This window comes from Leptodactylus fuscus, chromosome 2, assembly GCF_031893055.1.
Source record: "Leptodactylus fuscus isolate aLepFus1 chromosome 2, aLepFus1.hap2, whole genome shotgun sequence".
In the NCBI taxonomy this organism is placed as follows: Eukaryota; Metazoa; Chordata; class Amphibia; order Anura; family Leptodactylidae; genus Leptodactylus; species Leptodactylus fuscus.
The window spans coordinates 7,027,240-7,045,168 of NC_134266.1; the positions used below are offsets into that span (position 1 = coordinate 7,027,240).

Sequence of the window (17,929 nt, forward strand, 5' to 3'; positions counted from 1 at the left end):
GATGTATAATGTGCGCTGGAGAGGATTATTACAGGGACAATTATCATTCATTAACTGTGTGAGTGTACGGCTCGGAAGTCTATCGATAGCGGTGCGGAGAGGTTAATACTAGAACTGTATGGAGGATATAAGATACCCTGTGCAATGAGGAGGGGGGGATACAGGGGTCCATGGCGAATATTGGTCTCAGTCTAAAATAATAACTACATAAAGTCTATTTTATGTATCAGAAAGGCTGTGAGGCCTTAAACAGACTGCCCCAAAAGGACATGAAGGGACCCACGTTCTTTCTAGAGGGGGCTCTTGTCTGCAGGGGGTATCAAAGCTTCCACCAACTCCAACTCTTTGCATTCTTTAATAGTCGCCCCTATAATTAATAGGGGAAGAAAGAGTGCAAAGAAAAGGCGGCAAAAACTCAGTGAGAAATGCTGCAGAGATAAAACAAGACACTTTCACTGCGATTTTTTCTGAAACTTTTTTTTTTTTTTTTTTTTTTTTAACTGTGTTGTAGTACGCGGGGCCTTAACCTAAAAGGGTTTTCTTGTAGTCGTAGTCATAGTCACACAACATATGGATTGGATTCATTTTGCTAATAGATAAAAATAAGTGATTATAAAGAGATGGACGAGTACTATTCGAAGCACGCACCCATAGGAATGAATGGAAGCGGCCGGCACGCAGAGTTTGCTAGTGTCCGGCCGCTTAACCCCCTGCGTGCCGGCTGCATCCATTCATTCCTATGGGACGTGCTATTCGAGACAGGAGCATACAATAGTACTCACTCATCTTTAGAACTGATTAACCCTTCCCCACACCTGCCTAAACCTAGCATGGTATAATATAGATATACATACTCAGTACTATATATACACACATATACATGGCAGGCACTGTGACCAGATATAATATGTATTATAACACTGCTTTCACCTTTTGGTGATGATAATGGTGATGGTGAGGTCAATAACACAATAGTACAGAAGGCTGAATGCCCTTGTGATATCCTGTTGGGCAGGTAATAATACTAATGATAATAATATGCACCGTCCACCCCCACAGCATCATCATCATCATAAAAAATAAATAAAAATAAAGTGTATTTAGGTCAGAGACTTGATGGCACACGGTAATACGTGTCCTTGTAACTGATATGAATAATGTGCCCTAATATCATCCTTATTATCATACATTATAATTATGATTATTATCATTGGGCTGTGCGGGGTTTGTGTCCACAGGGGCTGATCACTGCACGGACAGATCAATGCATTATATTATTATATTACTAATATTACTGACCACATGGTGGACTTCGCCTAAATCACTGCACTAACAATAGTGCACACAAAGACAACACGCTGCGGAATAATAGTAATGTACGCAGGACGACCTGCAGGGCAATAATAATAATAGCAAGGTGAATAATACACACCCGAAGGCCTGCACTATAATAATAATATCAAGGTGAATAATACACACCCAAAGACCTGCACTATAATAATAGTATTAATAGCAAGGTGAATAATACACACCCGAAGACCTGCACTATAATAATAATAATAATAATACCCAGGAGAATAATACACACCTGAGGACCAGCGCTGCAATGATAATACTACTACTACTAATAATAATAATAATATCAAGGTGAATAATACACACGTGAAAGCCTGCACTATAATAATAATATCAAGGTGAATAATACACACCTGAGGACCGGCGCTGTAATGATAATACTACTACTAATAATAATATCAAAGAGGATAAAACACACCTGAGGGCCAATGCACTAATAATAATAATACCCAGGTGAATAATATACACCCGAAGGCCTGCAATATCGTACCCTATATACTTGAGTATAAGCCGACCCCGCTAATTTTACCACAAAAAACTGGGAAAATGTATTAACTGGAGTATAAGCCGGGGGGGGGGGATTCAGCAGCTATTGGGAAATTTCAAAAATTAAAATGGTTTTTGGGTGCAGTAGTTGGCGGGGAAGGGGAGGAGGTGTTTTGGTTGTCTGTCTGTCTGTCTGCCCCTTCCCTGAGCTTGAGGACTGGGTTTTTCCCCCCCCCCCCACTTGGAATTCAGCCTGGCTGTATATAGGGTATCTGCAGTGCTCCTATTAACCCCTTCCCAACAGAACAGGAGCACTGCAGATACCCTATATTTAGTAGACCGGACACTGTCAGACACAGAGATACCTAATGTGTACATGTTTCACAGTAATTTCCTACTTTTATATGTATTCTAGGGAAAGGAGAGATTTAGAACTTTTATTACTATTACTATTGTGGCTGGTCATAGACCCCCCCCCCCCCCATTTTTTTTTATTTTTATTTTGCTTGACTCGAGTATAAGCCGAGGGGGGCTTTTTCAGCACAAAAACTGTGCTTAAAAATTCGGCTTATACTCGAATATATACGGTAATAATAATAATAGCAAGGTGAATAATACACACCTGAGGACCGGCGCTGTAATGATAATACTAATAATAATAATAAAGAGAATAAGACACACCTGAGGGCCAGTGCAATAATAATAATACCCAGGTGAATAATATACACCGGAGGGCCTGCAATATAATAATAATACCAAGTATAATACTATACTAGTTATATACTTATCCTGGTATTATGAGTACATCATTATTATACTAGTGATTAGAGATGAGTGAACAGTAAAATGTTCGAAGCTCGATTTGAGTAGCCCCTCAATACTCAACTGTTCGATCGAACATCGAACCCCATTATAGTCTATGGGAAATAAATACTCGTTTTACTCTGATGCAGCAGTGCTGAGTGTGCAGCAGAGTTCAGCGGTTCTCCGGTGTAGCAGTGCTGGCCGTGCACTCAGCTTGGCTGTATCTCCGGAGTAGTCAAGCTGAGCGCATGGCCAGCACTGCTACATCTTGGCATAGGAATACATTGACCAGCATTGATTGGCTGAATGCCGTACAGCATTCGGCCAATTAACACTGGTTCTGCCGGAGGAGGCGGAGTCTAAGATCGGTCCACAGCAGTCTCCATTCTGGTCCGATCTTAGACTCCACCTCCTCACAGATGAGCCTCCGGCAGAACCAGCGTTGATTAGCCGAATGCTGTACTTCTGTATGGCATTCGGCCAATCAATGCTGGTCAACACATTCCTATGGGAAAAAGTCAGCTCCCGCATATCGCAAGCTGACAGGGATCCCGACCAGATAGAGCCCAAAAGAGCTGGGTGAGTAACATTCCCCCCTAAATAAAGGTAATCCCTAGCTAACCCTGCCTGTACTTCTGTCCCTGTCTCACAGTCACATAGTTCACAGTCTCATATGAACCGGATATTAAATCCGCTGTTCGTATAAATTGGAGGTCACCTGATTTAGCCAGCCAATTACTTTTTCCAATTTTTTTTTATGCCTCCGTTGTCGTAGTTCCTGTCCCACCTCCCATGCGCAGTTATTGGTGCAAAAAATGCGCCAGGGAAGGTGGGAGGGGATACCAATTTTTAATGAGTTTACCACCTGGTGTTCGACTCGAATAGCACATTTCGAACAGCCTGATATCCGATTGAATATGTACTTGATCGAACGCTGTTCGCTCATCTCTACTAGTGATCTCTGGTGCTCAGGTCAGTAGTTATATACCTGGTCAGACATCTATCTCTGTATTATTAGTAGTAGTTGTAGTATATTATACTAGTGATCTCTGGTGCTCAGGTCAGTAGTTATATACCTGGTCAGACATCTATCTCTGTATTATTATTAGTAGTAATTGTAGTATATTGTACTAGTGATCTCTGGTGCTCAGGTCAGTAGTTGTACAGTTAGCTATACACTTATCTCTGTATTATTAGTACATTCTTATTAGTGTATTATACTAGTGATCTCTGGTGCTCAGGTCAGTAGTTATATACTTATCCTGGTATTATGACTACACTATTATTATACTAGTGATCTCTGGTGCTCAGGTTAGTAGATATATACCCATCTCTGTATTATCCTAGTGATCTCTGGTGCTCAGGTCAGTAGATATATACCTATCTCTGTATTACAGTAGTGAGCTCTAGTGCTCAGGTCAGTAGTTATATACTTATCTCAGTATTATTAGTACATTATTATTAGTGTATTATAGTAGTGATCTCTGGTGCTCAGGTCAGTATATACCTATCTCTGTATTATTAGTACATTAGTATTAGTAGTATATTATAGTAGTGAGCTCTGGTGCTCAGGTCAGTATATACCTATCTCTGTATTATAGTAGTGATCTCTAGTGCTCAGGTCAGTATATACCTATCTCTGTATTATTAGTACATTATTAGTATGGAAAAAAAATTGAGAGAAGTCCTCAGTAGTTGATACCTTTTTTAATGGCTAACTTAAAAAATTTAGATGACATATCTGCCATTAAAAAAGGTATCAACTACTGAGGACTTCTCTCAAAAAAAAATTCATTTCATATCCACTGGCTAACACAGTACAAGGATATTTTTTCTTATACATTAGTAGTAGTAGTATGTTATACTAGTGATCTCTGGTGCTCAGGTTAGTAGATCTATACTTATCCTGGTATTATAGTAGTGAGCTCAGGTAAGTAGTTATATACCGTACTTAGCTATATACTTATCTCTGTATTATTAGTAGTATATTATACACTATATTATACTAGTGATCTCTGGTGCTCAGGTCAGTAGATATATACAGTCCTATGAAAAAGTTTGGGCACCCCTATTAATCTTAATCATTTTTAGTTCTAAATATTTTGGTGTTTGCAGCAGCCATTTCAGTTTGATATATCTAATAACTGATGGACACAGTAATATTTCAGGATTGAAATGAGGTTTATTGTACTAACAGAAAATGCGCAATATGCATTAAACCAAAATTTGGCCGATGCAAAAGTATGGGCACCCTTATCATTTTATTGATTTGAATACTCCTAACTACTTTTTACTGACTTACTGAAGCACAAAATTGGTTTTGTAACCTCAGTGAGCTTTGAACTTCATAGCCAGGTGTATCCAATCATGAGAAAAGGTATTTAAGGTGGCCAATTGCAAGTTGCTCTACTATTTGAATCTCCTCTGAAGAGTGGCATCATGGGCTACTCAAAACAACTCTCAAATGATCTGAAAACAAAGATTGTTCAATATAGTTGTTCAGGGGAAGGATACAAAACGCTGTCTCAGAGATTTAACCTGTCAGTTTCCACTGTGAGGAACATAGTAAGGAAATGGAAGACCACAGGGACAGTTCTTGTTAAGCCCAGAAGTGGCAGGCCAAGAAAAATATCAGAAAGGCAGAGAAGAAGAATGGTGAGAACAGTCAAGGACAATCCACAGACCACCTCCAAAGAGCTGCAGCATCATCTTGCTGCAGATGGTGTCACTGTGCATCGGTCAACTATACAGAGCACTTTGCACAAATAGAAGCTGTATGGGAGAGTGATGAGAAAGAAGCCGTTTCTGCACGTACGCCACAAATAGAGTTGCCTGAGGTATGAAAAAGCACATTTGGACAAGGCAGCTTCATTTTGGAAACAAAAATTGAGTTGTTTGGTTATAAAAAAAGGCGTTATGCATGGCGTCCAAAAAGAAACAGCATTCCAAGAAAAACACATGCTACCCACTATAAAATTTGGTGGAGGTTCCATCATGCTTTGGGGCTGTGTGGCCAATGCCGGCATCGGGAATCTTGTTAAAGTTGAGGGTCACATGGATTCCACTCAGTATCAGCAGATTCTTGAGAATAATGTTCAAGAATCAGTGACGAAGTTGAAGTTACGCCGGGGATGGATATTTCAGCAAGACAATGATCCAAAACACTGCTCCAAATCCTCAGGCATTCATGCAGAGGAACAATTACAATGTTCTGGAATGGCCATCCCAGTCCCCAGACCTGAATATCATTGAACATCTGTGGGATGATTTGAAGCGGGCTGTCCATGCTCGGCCACCATCTAACTTAACTGAACTTGAATTGTTTGTCCAAAATACCTTTATCCAGGATCCAGGAACTGATTAAAAGCTACAGGAAGCGACTAGAGGCTGTTATCTTTGCAAAAGGAGGATCTACTAAATATTAATGTCACTTTCCTGTTGAGGTGCCCATACTTTTGCACCGGTCAAATTTTGGTTTAATGCATATTGCGCATTTTCTGTTAGTACAATAAACCTCATTTCAATCCTGAAATATTACTGTGTCCATCAGTTATTAGATATATCAAACTGAAATGGCTGTTGCAAATACCAAAATATTTAGAACTAAAAATGATTAAGATTAATAGGGGTGCCCAAACTTTTTCATAGGACTGTACTTATCTCTGTATTATAGTAGTGATCTCTGATGCTCAGGTCAGTATATACTTATCTCTGTATTATTAGTACATTAGTAGTACTTGTATATTATAGTAGTGCGCTCTAGAGCTCAGGTCAGTATATACCTATCTCTGTATTACAGTAGTGAGCTCAGGTCAGTGTATACCTAGTAGTGAGCTCAAGTCAGTAGTTATATACTTCTTATTAGTACATTATTAGTAGTAGTATATTAGAGTAGTGATCTCTGTATTATAGTAGTGAGCTCAGGTCAGTAGTTATATACCTATCTCTGTAGTATACTAGTGAGCTCAGGTCAGTATATACCTAGTAGTGAGCTCAAGTCAGTGTATACCTAGCTCTGTATTATACTAGTGAGCTCAGGTCAGTGTATACCTAGTAGTGAGCTCAGGTCATTAGTTATATACCTATCTCTGTATTATTAGTACATTATTAGTAATAGTATATTAGAGTAGTGATCTCTGGTGCTCAGGTCAGTGTATACCTAGTAGTGAGCTCAGGTCAGTAGCTATATAGTTATCTCTGTATTATTAGTACATTAGTAGTAGTACTTGTATATTATAGTAGTGAGCTCTAGTCCTCAGGTCAGTGTATACCTAGTAGTGAGCTCAGGTCAGTAGTTATATACTTCTTATTAGTTATTAGTAATAGTATATTAGAGTAGTGATCTCTGGTGCTCAGGTCAGTATATACCTAGTAGTGAGCTCAGGTCAGTAGCTATATACCTATCTCTGTATTACAGTAGTGAGCTCAGGTCAGTAGCTATATACTTATCTCTGTATTACAGTAGTGAGCTCAGGTCAGTAGCTATATACTTATCTCTGTATTACAGTAGTGAGCTCAGGTCAGTAGCTATATACTTATCTCTGTATTACAGTAGTGAGCTCAGGTCAGTAGCTATATACTTATCTCTGTATTACAGTAGTGAGCTCAGGTCAGTAGTTATACACTTCTTATTAGTACATGATTATTATGAGTTGCCTCCTGGCAGTCTGAGCCTATAGATTGTATAGAGCAGAGCCCCAGCTGGCGGCCTGGCCGTGACAGGGCTGAGGGCAGCGGAGTCATGTAGGGACACGGGGGGAGTGGGCTGTGTGAGGAGGGGAGGACGGAGAGGAGGGGTCTCCCGGCTCCACACCCCTCCTGTCAGCGGCGGTGTTTCCCCCTCACACGGCGCGCTCCTTCCTCCGGCCCCGGTTCCGTCCAGTTGTGCGGTCATTACCTGCGCCCGGCTCCCGCACTGTCCTCCTCCTCTGCCCCGCTCACCAAATCCTCCATTCCCTCTGTCAACTGTCACCCGAAATCCCCTCAGCGTGTGCCCGCCCACTTCCAGCCCGCCGCCGCTCTCCATTGGCTGCCTGGCCGCTACCTCGCGCTCTGATTGGTCGAACAGCTTGACAATCAGGGAGTGGCGCCGAGCGACACGCGTGTCCAGGCTACGCCCAAAAACAAATCGAGTACTCCTCACTGGAGCCACGCCTCCCTTAGTAAAATCCTCCTTTCTCATTGGGTCTCTAGTAGCACGTTTAGGTCTAGGTAGGCTGTGATTGGCTGCTTAGGACGCAGCTTAGCCTTGAGGGGGCGGGCCGTAAAGTGTCTGCTCGGGATTGGTCAGGAGTGAGACTTTCTTGTCGGGCTCGTGTGACAGTGTAGCCTGCTAGTGGTCCATTTACATACAGCCACATCACGTGTGCAGACCCGTGTCTCCGAACTGCGTCACTAGCTGGCTTTGAAGCTGCTAGGTGTCTCTAGTAAGCCATTGGTTCGGTGACACGTCAGTCACCTTCTGCCCCGCCCCTTTACGTGGCTAGCAGGTTAGTGTGTCCCAGACTGCTCCTGTGTTTTTTTATTATGCTCTACGCATTTCTAATTTTCGGCGACTTATTTATTTATTTCCTGCCCGTAAACTTAGATGACCCCTAGGGGTGACTGACAGCGGATTGGACCAATGGGAGGCCTGTAGTGGAGTGACGTCATCAGAGCGGTTGACCTATGGGAAGGGGCGGCTGACAGGAGCAGCGGGGAGGTGGGAGAGGCAGTCTGGCGCCGGGAGCCGCGGCAGGTGGATGAGGTCAGGGGAGCCGAGGGGACACACAGAGCATGGCTCCCCCTACTGTCCGCCTGACACAGGACACAGCCGCTCACTGCTTCCCGCGCTTTTCTCCTCACTCCTGACAGGAATATTGTGGGATGAGAAGCGGCTCAGTCAGATGTCCAAAATACACGAACTGGGGTGTGACGAGAGAGAATATACTATAGTGTATATATGGTACATACACTGAGGTGAAACTAGAGAATATATAATGGGGTGTGACGAGAGAAAATATACTATAATATATATATAATGGGGTGTGACGAGAGAAAATATTCTATAGTGTGTATATATATATATATATATATATATATATATATATATATATATATACATAGATAGGGCTGTACCTAGAGAATTATACTATAGTGTATATATATAATGGGGTGTCACCAGAGAATATACTATATATATATATATATATAATGGAGTGTGACGAGAGAAAATATACTATAGTGAATATATAATACACACACTGAGGTGGAACTAGAGAATATACTATAATATATATAATATAATGGGGTGTAAATAGAGAATATACTATAATATATATAATGGGGTGTGACAAGAGAAACTATAGTGTGTATATAATACATGCACTGAGATGGAACTAGAGAATAGAATAGGGTGTGACGAGAGAATATACATTATAATCTATATATAATGGGTTTGTAACTAGATAAAATATACTACAGTACATATATATATATATTACACTGGGGCTGTGGCTAGAGAATATAAACTATAACATATATAAATTTCATGGAGCACAATAAGAGTACTAATAATCATATAATAAACCTAAGGGATCATAGATATGATATACATATAATAAACCAGAATGGTTATATATATATATATATATATATATATATATATATATATATATATATATGTAAGATGATATAATATACATATATTAAATCAGTGAGACATATACAGTATGTATGTAAAACTATGTATGTGTATGTATAAATCAAATTGATATGATATACATACATTAAACCAGAAATAAAAAAATATATATATATATATATATACTGTATATATTATATACTATATCAGGAACTTATATATAAATATCTATATATATTTATGTATGTTAAAGATAGAAGTAATCAGTAAGATTATAAATAAATGCATATATAAATAAAATAAACATGAAATACATTTAATAAATCAGTAGAATTAATGAATTTTAATTATATAGCGCCAACATATTCCACAGCACTGTACAATTTGGGACATATACATATAATAAACCAGAAACATTATATATATAGTGAGAGATATACAAGTATGTATGTCATCCTACTGATTTATTATATGCATACGTGTATAGATTTATGAAATCTTACTGATCTATTATATGTGTATTATATTTTATATATAATAAAGATACATTAAACCAGTAATATTATTTATAGAAATATATTTATGTGTAAATATGATATGCTAATAATATAGTAATAAACCAGTAGTATTATATACATATAATAAACTAGGAGGATTTTATATAAAATAAATATTATATACCTATGATAAATCAATAGGATTATATACACTATATAAATATAAGTACACATAAATAAAATGAATATAATCTACATATAATAAACCAGCAGGATATATATATATATACACACACACAATAAATAATGTACTAATATGATAAGCCATTCAGCCATGTAAAATAGTGTGAACTGGACATTTGTACCATTAATAATACTAAGCATGTGTACGACATTTCATTTAGGGGCCATTCGCGCAGGATTTTGGCGCTGAAGCCGTGTCAGAATCCAAGTGGAAAAAACGCCTCCCTATAGAGTTCTATGGGTTCCGCTATCAGAAAAAAAAACTTCCTTCAGGCGGATCCTGCCTGCAAAAACCCACACAGTCAATGGGAGGCGGCAATTCCACATGGAATTGGCAGAAACCACGTGGAAAAACCTCTAGTGGTGTTTTCAAGGTCCATACACTGTGCTGGAGGGAAAAAAACATTTCCTTATTCCTGAAGCAGATTTTTTCCTCGCCAAAAAAACTCTGTGTGAATGGACCTTAGGTTCCATTCACATGGAGGAAAATGGTCAGGAATTTGGTGTGGAATTTTAGGCGCTGAAAAAAAAGCCTCCCATTGACTTCAATGGGTTCCTTTTTCCCTGCAGAAAAAGGAATTCATTGAAGTCAATGGGAGTCTTTTTTTCCACATGGATTCTGATGTGGATTCAGCATCAAAATCAGCACCAAAAAACTCTGTGTGAATGGACCCTTAGGCTGAACTACGCAAGGATTTTGGCTTCGTCACATGACCAGATATGGCCACATCACAAGTATTGGCATGCGCCCAGGTCATGTCGGTGCCGATAAAGGATCAATGATTTTTTCTTAGTTGTTTTTTTTTTGTCCTATTACCACCCAAAAATGTAAATAAAAATAAGTTAGATTAAAACAATAACACTTCTATCTATACTTATAGTTAGATTTACCCCCCAATAACTGCTTTTGAAAAATAAAACCTGACCCACAAAAAAACAAGCCCTTTGACAGAAATAGAACATTATGGTTCTTGGGATATGGCTACATTTGCACCCATATGTATAGCAAAATTAACTTGATATTTTTACAGCACTAAAAACATCAGAGGAAAACACAAGCTTTTTTAGGCTGAGTTCACACACTACTATTTTGTTGCAGTTTGAAACACAGGAAAAAACACTTTATGGCGACCTGGTTAGAAATGTTAAAGGTGAGTCGTTTGGCAAGAAACTGTGTAAACCTAGTCTTACTTTAAAAATTATTAATGACGTACAATAGACGTAGAGGGAGATTTATCGCGAGGAGAATATTTTACTTATTCCCGACATGACCAGTTTCCATTTATTTTTTTTATTTTTTATTTTCTCCCTGCCTTTTAAAAGCCGTATTATTTTTCAGTTCACATTGCTGTACACAAGCTTATTTTTTACAGGACAAGTTGTGCTTTAATTTTTTTATTTTTTTTTACTATTCCATACAATGTATTGGGAAGTTGTAAAAAAAAAAAAATACAGATGAGATGGAATTGAAGGGGAAAAAAACGCAGTTGCAACATTTTTTATAGGCTTTGGGTTTTTTTGACATTTACCCTATTCTGTAGGTCAGCATTAACATATTTATATCATTTACGTTATATCTTAATGTTTCAAAAAAGGAAACTTTTTGGAGAAAAAAATTTCATGCATCTCCATATCCTGACATGCGTTACATATTTTTTATATTTTCATCAATGGGTCTGTGTATGTGACTTTTTTTTTTTTGGGCAGGGGGGGGAGCAGTAGTTAGTAGTAAAAGTGATTTACAAATGTGAATGTTATTTAGATTTTTTTTAATTTCATTACAGTGTTTACCATACAATATTTTTTTTTTGTTTATTTTTAGGGGTGATTTTAAAGGTTAAAAACTTTGTCATTTTTGTAAATTATTATTTATATTTTATGTCCTGTCACAACAATATTTATGTTTGCAGACAAGGAAAATTTAAACAGTTTTGCAAATATAAATTATTAAAAATTTTGGAGAGTTTTAAATATTTTCTGTAACATTCTTAGTGGTGACAGTTCTTTTGTCTTGAATGATTACCAATGGATATGACAATGAATTCAAGGATTTTCTATGGTTAGGTACTGGTACCCAGCTGTTCTGGGAGTATCTGGGTGCTGGAAGCTATAAGGCTGAGTTAAGATGGGGTTTTTTGGTCAGGATTTTGATGCAAAATCCGTGTCAAAATCCTGACCAAAAAAAACACCTCCCGTTGAAATCAATTGACTTGCTTACCCTTACAATCCTGCAGTACGGTTTCCATAATAACCCTAACTTAGTATGGTATCCATGTTATCAGTTTGAAAAATTTATTTGGGACCCAAAAACCCCTACAGGCTGAGGCCCAACGTTGCAGAAACGCACCTTTTTTTTTTTTTCGTTGCAGATTTTGCAACAGTTTTTTTTTGAGCCAAAGCCAATAATGACTACAGACCGAATGGAGAAAAACTGTGAAGATCTTATAATTAAATTATGGTGGGAAATAAGTATTTGGTCAATAACAAAAGTTCATCTCAATACTTTGTTCTGTCTCCTTTGTTGGCAATGTTAGAGGTCAGACGCCTTCTGTAAGTTTTCACAAGATTGGCACACACTATTGCTGGTATGTCGGCCCATTCCTCCATGCAGATCTCTTCTAGAGCAGTGATGTTTTGGGTCCGTCACTGAGTACAGACATTCAACTCCCTCCAAAGGTTTTCTATAGGGTTGAGATCTGGAGGCTGGATAGGCCACTCCAGGATCTTGAAATGATTCTTAAGAGGCCGCTCCTTCGTTGCCCTGGCGGTGTGCTTGGGATCATTGTCGTGCTGAAAGACCCAGCCACGTTTCATCTTCAATGCCCTTGCTTATGGAAGGAGGTTTACACTCACAATCTCACGATACGTGGCCCCATTCATTCTTTCATGTACACGGATCAGTCGTCTTGGTCCCTTTGCAGAGAAACAGCCCCAAAGCCTGATGTCTCCCCCCCCCCCCCCATGCTTCACATTCGGATGCAACTCAGCATTCTTTCTCCTCCAAACACGACGAGCTGTGTTTCTACCAAACAGTTCTACTTTAGTTTCATGTGACCATATGACATTCTCCCAATACTCTTCAGGATCATTCAAATGCTCTCTAGCAAACTTCAGACGGGCCCACGTCTGGCACTGCAGGATCTGAATCCCTAGCGACGTAGTGTGTTACTGATGGCAGCCTTTGTTACGTTGGTCCCAGCTCTCTGCAGGTCATTCACTAGGTCCCCCGTGTGGTTCTGGGATTTTTCCTCACCATTCTTGTGATCACTTTGACCCCACGGGGTGAGATCTTGTTTGGAACCTCAGATGGAGGGAGATTATCAGTGGTCTTGTGTGTCTTCCATTTTCTAATTCTTGCTCCCACTGTTGATTTCTTCACGCCAAGTTGCTTGCCTATTCCAGATTCAGTCTTCCCAGCCTGGCGCAGGGCTACAATTTTGTTTCTGGTGTCCTTGGACAGCTCTTTGGTTTTCACTATAGTGGAGTTTGAAGTCTGAGTGTTTGAGGTTGTGGACAGGGGTCTTTTATACACAGGCGCCATTACTACAGGTAAGGAGGAGAGGACGGAAGAGCCTCTTAAAGGAGAAGTTATAGGTCTGTGAGAGCCAGAAATCTTGCTTGTTTGTAGGTGACCAAATACTTATTACCACCATAATTTACAAATAAATTCTTTCCAAATCGGACAATGTGATTTTTTTTTGGATTTGTTTTCTCATTTTGTCTCTCATAGTTGAGGTCGACTTATGATGTCAATGACTGTCCGACCTCATCTTTGTAAGTGGGAGAACTTGCACAATTGGTGGCCGACTAAATACTTATTTCCCCACTGTAGTATCTATACTCCACTAAGCTAAAACAGCCATCATTATCCTCCTTATATGTAACTCTGTTCTAGTGAAATCAGTTAATAGTCTTTCACTTCAGGGTTTTGGGTTTTTTTTGTCTGTATCCAGCTTTTTCCTTCATCATTAGGAATCTATTCAGATTTGTATTCTTTGCTGTTGCTTTATGCAATTTTTTCAAAAAAGGACCTTTAAACTTTTAAGCAGTTCAGTTAGCCAGTCTGAGTCTTCATCGGGAAGGTTTCTGGGTTTTCTATCAGAAGATAATCATACATTTGAGAGATAATTGTGTGTCAGAAAGAAAGAGAAGGGATGTTCTTTGAGCCTCGCTAAGGATATTGGTCTAATTGGCGTTCTTCAGATGAAAAAGGCTTTCTGGGTGACTTTCTGCGGCAGGTCACACTCATAACGACAGACTTTTGAGTTATAGATGGTGTAGTTTCACTCATTCAGGAAAGAGAAAAAAAAATTGACGAAACGTGTCCATATTTTAAGATCCAGGTGCTTCGGACGACACAGGAGCAGTGGAGTGTCTATTGTTACTGGGTCTCTCTACCAGAGGGGGCTTTAAAGTCTCACTGCTATATTAGATAGACCTAGCAAGTGCTATCTCATTAAAGGGAACCTGTCAGGAATATTTGAGGTGCTAAATCACCCACAGGTCCTTAAGGACCACTGGTTTACTGTTCCAAATAGCCCTATGTGAATGTTGACTGTGGCCAGAATTGAAAAAAAAAAAAAAAAAATCCTTAATACTAACCTGGCTGCTTTACTGTTGACACATGCGTAATTCTTCCCTGAAGCCAGAGCAGTAGACCACGGCTGGGGTATCACCACCAGGCTCCCCAGTGATTAGCAGAAAGGGGGACCAAAGGTTCCACTAAAGCCTTCTTGTGTATGGGGCGCCAGTGTGCTTGCACCATCAGCGCTCCATTCACTTCTATGGGGCTATGGGTGCTACTGGATTCTCGAAAACCATATAGAAGTGAATGGTGCATCAGCATGCAAGCGCACTGGCTATAGGGGGCCTTTTAGTACCCAGTTCTCCTAATTATCCAGAGATCCAGCAGTTGGGATCCTAGCGACTGCACACTTATGCCCTGTCCTGCGGATAAAGAAGAAGTGTCCTTAATAGCACAACCCCTTTAAAGAGATTCAATCATTTGAATCCCATTTTTTTCTCCCTAACACATAGGAATAGCCTTAAGAAAGGCTATTCTTCTCCTACCTTTAGAAGTCTTCTCCACGCTGCCGTTCAGTAGATATCCCGGTTTTCTTCAGTATGTAAATGAGTTTTCTGGCAACACTGGGGGCATCCCCAGTTCTTATGAGAAAACTCTCCAGCGCCAGCCTCTGTCTTCTGGCACGCCTTCCCGTGATGTCTTCTTCTGTCCGCTTCTTCTGGTTTTAAAATTCACACAAGCGCAGTTGGCTCTGCCATCGGGCACAGCCGACTGCGCATATATGCGGCCATTTTCTTGTGGCTGCCTACACAGTACGCTCGTATAAGCGGTCACAAGAAAATGGCTGCATACAGTGGCGTAACTACCGTGGTAGCAGCAGTAGCAGCTGCCACAGGGCCCGGGCCATTACGGGGCCCGGTGACAGCCGCTACCGCTGCGGTTTTTTTTCAATAGGCAGTTACGGGCCCTATTCACTTGCCGATCCTGGCTGGGCCGGGATCGGCAAGTGACACCACGGGCCCCACAAGGGCTATCATTATACTCGGGGGTCTTTGCAGACCCCCGAGTATAATGACCGGCGGACCGGAGAGGTAAGGGAACATAAAAAACTGTTACTTACCTCTCCGCGATCCTGCCAGGCCTCCGTCCTACTGCTGTCTGACGTCTCTGACGTCACATGAACCCGGCATGCTTCCCGGGTCATGTGACGTCCGACGTCATTAACGAAGGACGCGAGAGGAGGACAGCACAGCACAGGAGCCGGGGAACAGGTAAGAAGCAACAGTGTTTTTGTTTTTTTTTATGTTTTTATTTCCCGGGTCTCCGATTATTATACTCTGGGGTCTGAAAAGACCCCAGAGTATAATAATTGTTTATGGGTGTTCACAGAGGAACATAATACTGTGTACAGGGGACACTATTGGGGTTAATACTGTGTGTGCAGGGGACACTATTGGGGTTAATACTGTGTGTGCAGGGGACACTATTGGGGTTAATACTGTGTGTGCAGGGGACACTATTGGGGTTAATACTGTGTGCAGGGGCAAGTAAGGGACATAATAGAGTGCGGAGGAGGGGGTCGGTCGAGGTCTTCGGCGTCAGTTGGGATGGGGGGGGGGCCCCATGTCAAAAGTTCGCCACGGGGCCCCGCCATTCCTAGTTACGCCACTGGCTGCATACATGCGCAGTTGGATCTCCCTGATGGCAGAGCCGACTGTGCATGTGTTAATTTTAAATCCAGAAGAAGCCGAAGGAAGAAGACATCGCGGGGAGGCATGCATTCCAGCCAGAGTGACAAATATCTGACAAACAGGTGGCGTTCATGTTTGACACCAAAAACCACGAAACGCGTAATCTGTTCATCAATAGAAGATACATTACCTGCTACTCCGGCTCCAGTGGAGGTTTGTAAGGGAATGAGCGCCTACTTGGAATCTTTTTTTGGGGTTTTGTCGATCCATCCAGATTCTACAAGTCTACAAGTTTCCATACTGAAAGCGGCAAAGAGAAAATTCCTCCATGCAACTTAGCCAAAGCCACCAATTCATAAGGACCCGTGGGTGGTTTAGTGCCCAAGATAACTTGGACAGTTTCCCCTCCAATAGGTTGTCCTACACTTTACTATTGATGACTTATTCCTTTAACTTTTATATTGTATATAGTATTTTTGTCAGTCCCCAAAATGATATTTTTCCAAGCTAGATTTGTGTCACAGTGCAGTCACAGTTTCCAAAAACTTTTGACTTATAGGGGGGGGGGGGACACTTGTGACTTGAGACCCCATATAATTGGCATGCATTCTCTCCAATGTAATAGCTACTAATGCAGTAGGTTGAAGAAACTAGACTGTGTGGGGCACCTTCTAAGGAGCGGTAGGAAGAAAACTCGTGCAGATCTTGTCTGTTGTTCCTCGTTGACTGGGATTACACCTGGCAAACTAACTACTGAATATCTGGGACATTCAGCAGTATGTTTCCCTGAAGGACGCTGCAAATAAACACTCAAAATCAGTTTTGTTTTGTTTTTGTAACAAATCGCATCGGGTCACTTTGTGTTGCAGTTTTTTTTTTTTCTTGTAGGATGTGAAGAGATTTGGAAAAATTTCCTGCACTATGTATCTATGCACCTTAATAGGTTAGTTGCCAACAAGTATGCATGGGGCCATCTAGAGGTAAGCCATGTCTGACCCAAGTGATTGGATCCAAATGCTGACTAATGAGTCGCCATGCTTTTTTGTATCCTTATCTATATTATTAATTCATATATATTATTAAATAAAGTTTGTGTTATTCAGCAGTTTAACATGATTTTTCCTATCCTATAAATTGATGGCATGTCAATTCACGGAGGTCTGAACTTGGGAACCCCATCAATCCTGAAAAATGAAAAAGCCTCAGCACCTGTGCAGCACATTGTTCCTCGTGGTGTTCCTCCCTGCCTTGTGGTGCTCCAATCACCCATATTTTTAAGGAACTGCAGCAAAGCATAATTGACTTGAAAGGGGTAAAGCTGTAGTTTTTCAGGGAAGAAAGGTCAAGGGCATTCAGTGCAACACCAAAGCTTCGTACCCTTCATTCTCAGAATCAGGGGGTCCTGGAGGTCCTGTTCCTAGTGATATGCCAATACTTTATAAGAATGGACTATCCCTTTAATTGGGATAATCCCATATAATCAGTAGTATTTAGTAGCTGCCATAATTAATCATGTATCCCGCAGCAATGCATGTACAGTTTGTATCTCCTTTTTAACAAATAAATGCCTTTGTACATTTTCTTTGATATAATTAAAAACACAACCTCTAGAATTACAATGGAATGGTTTTGGGAAATTGAAATATTTTGCCCGCTTTATTTTTTTCAGTGCACAATACATAAACACCAAAATCTAGGTCCAGAT

At 40.3% G+C, this 17,929-nt stretch overlaps 1 protein-coding gene across 2 annotated transcripts in view; it reads right to left on the minus strand.

Moving 5' to 3' along the window:
• The window catches only part of ZBTB20 (zinc finger and BTB domain containing 20), a 654,299-nt gene extending 646,640 nt beyond the window's left edge, over positions 1-7,659 (minus strand). For both annotated transcript variants that reach the window (XM_075263309.1, XM_075263308.1), the window contains exon 1: positions 7,544-7,659. The gene's annotated coding sequence lies outside the window, so the exon portion shown is untranslated. The remainder of the gene's footprint in view (positions 1-7,543) is intronic.
• Between the last annotated feature and the right edge of the window lie 10,270 nt (positions 7,660-17,929).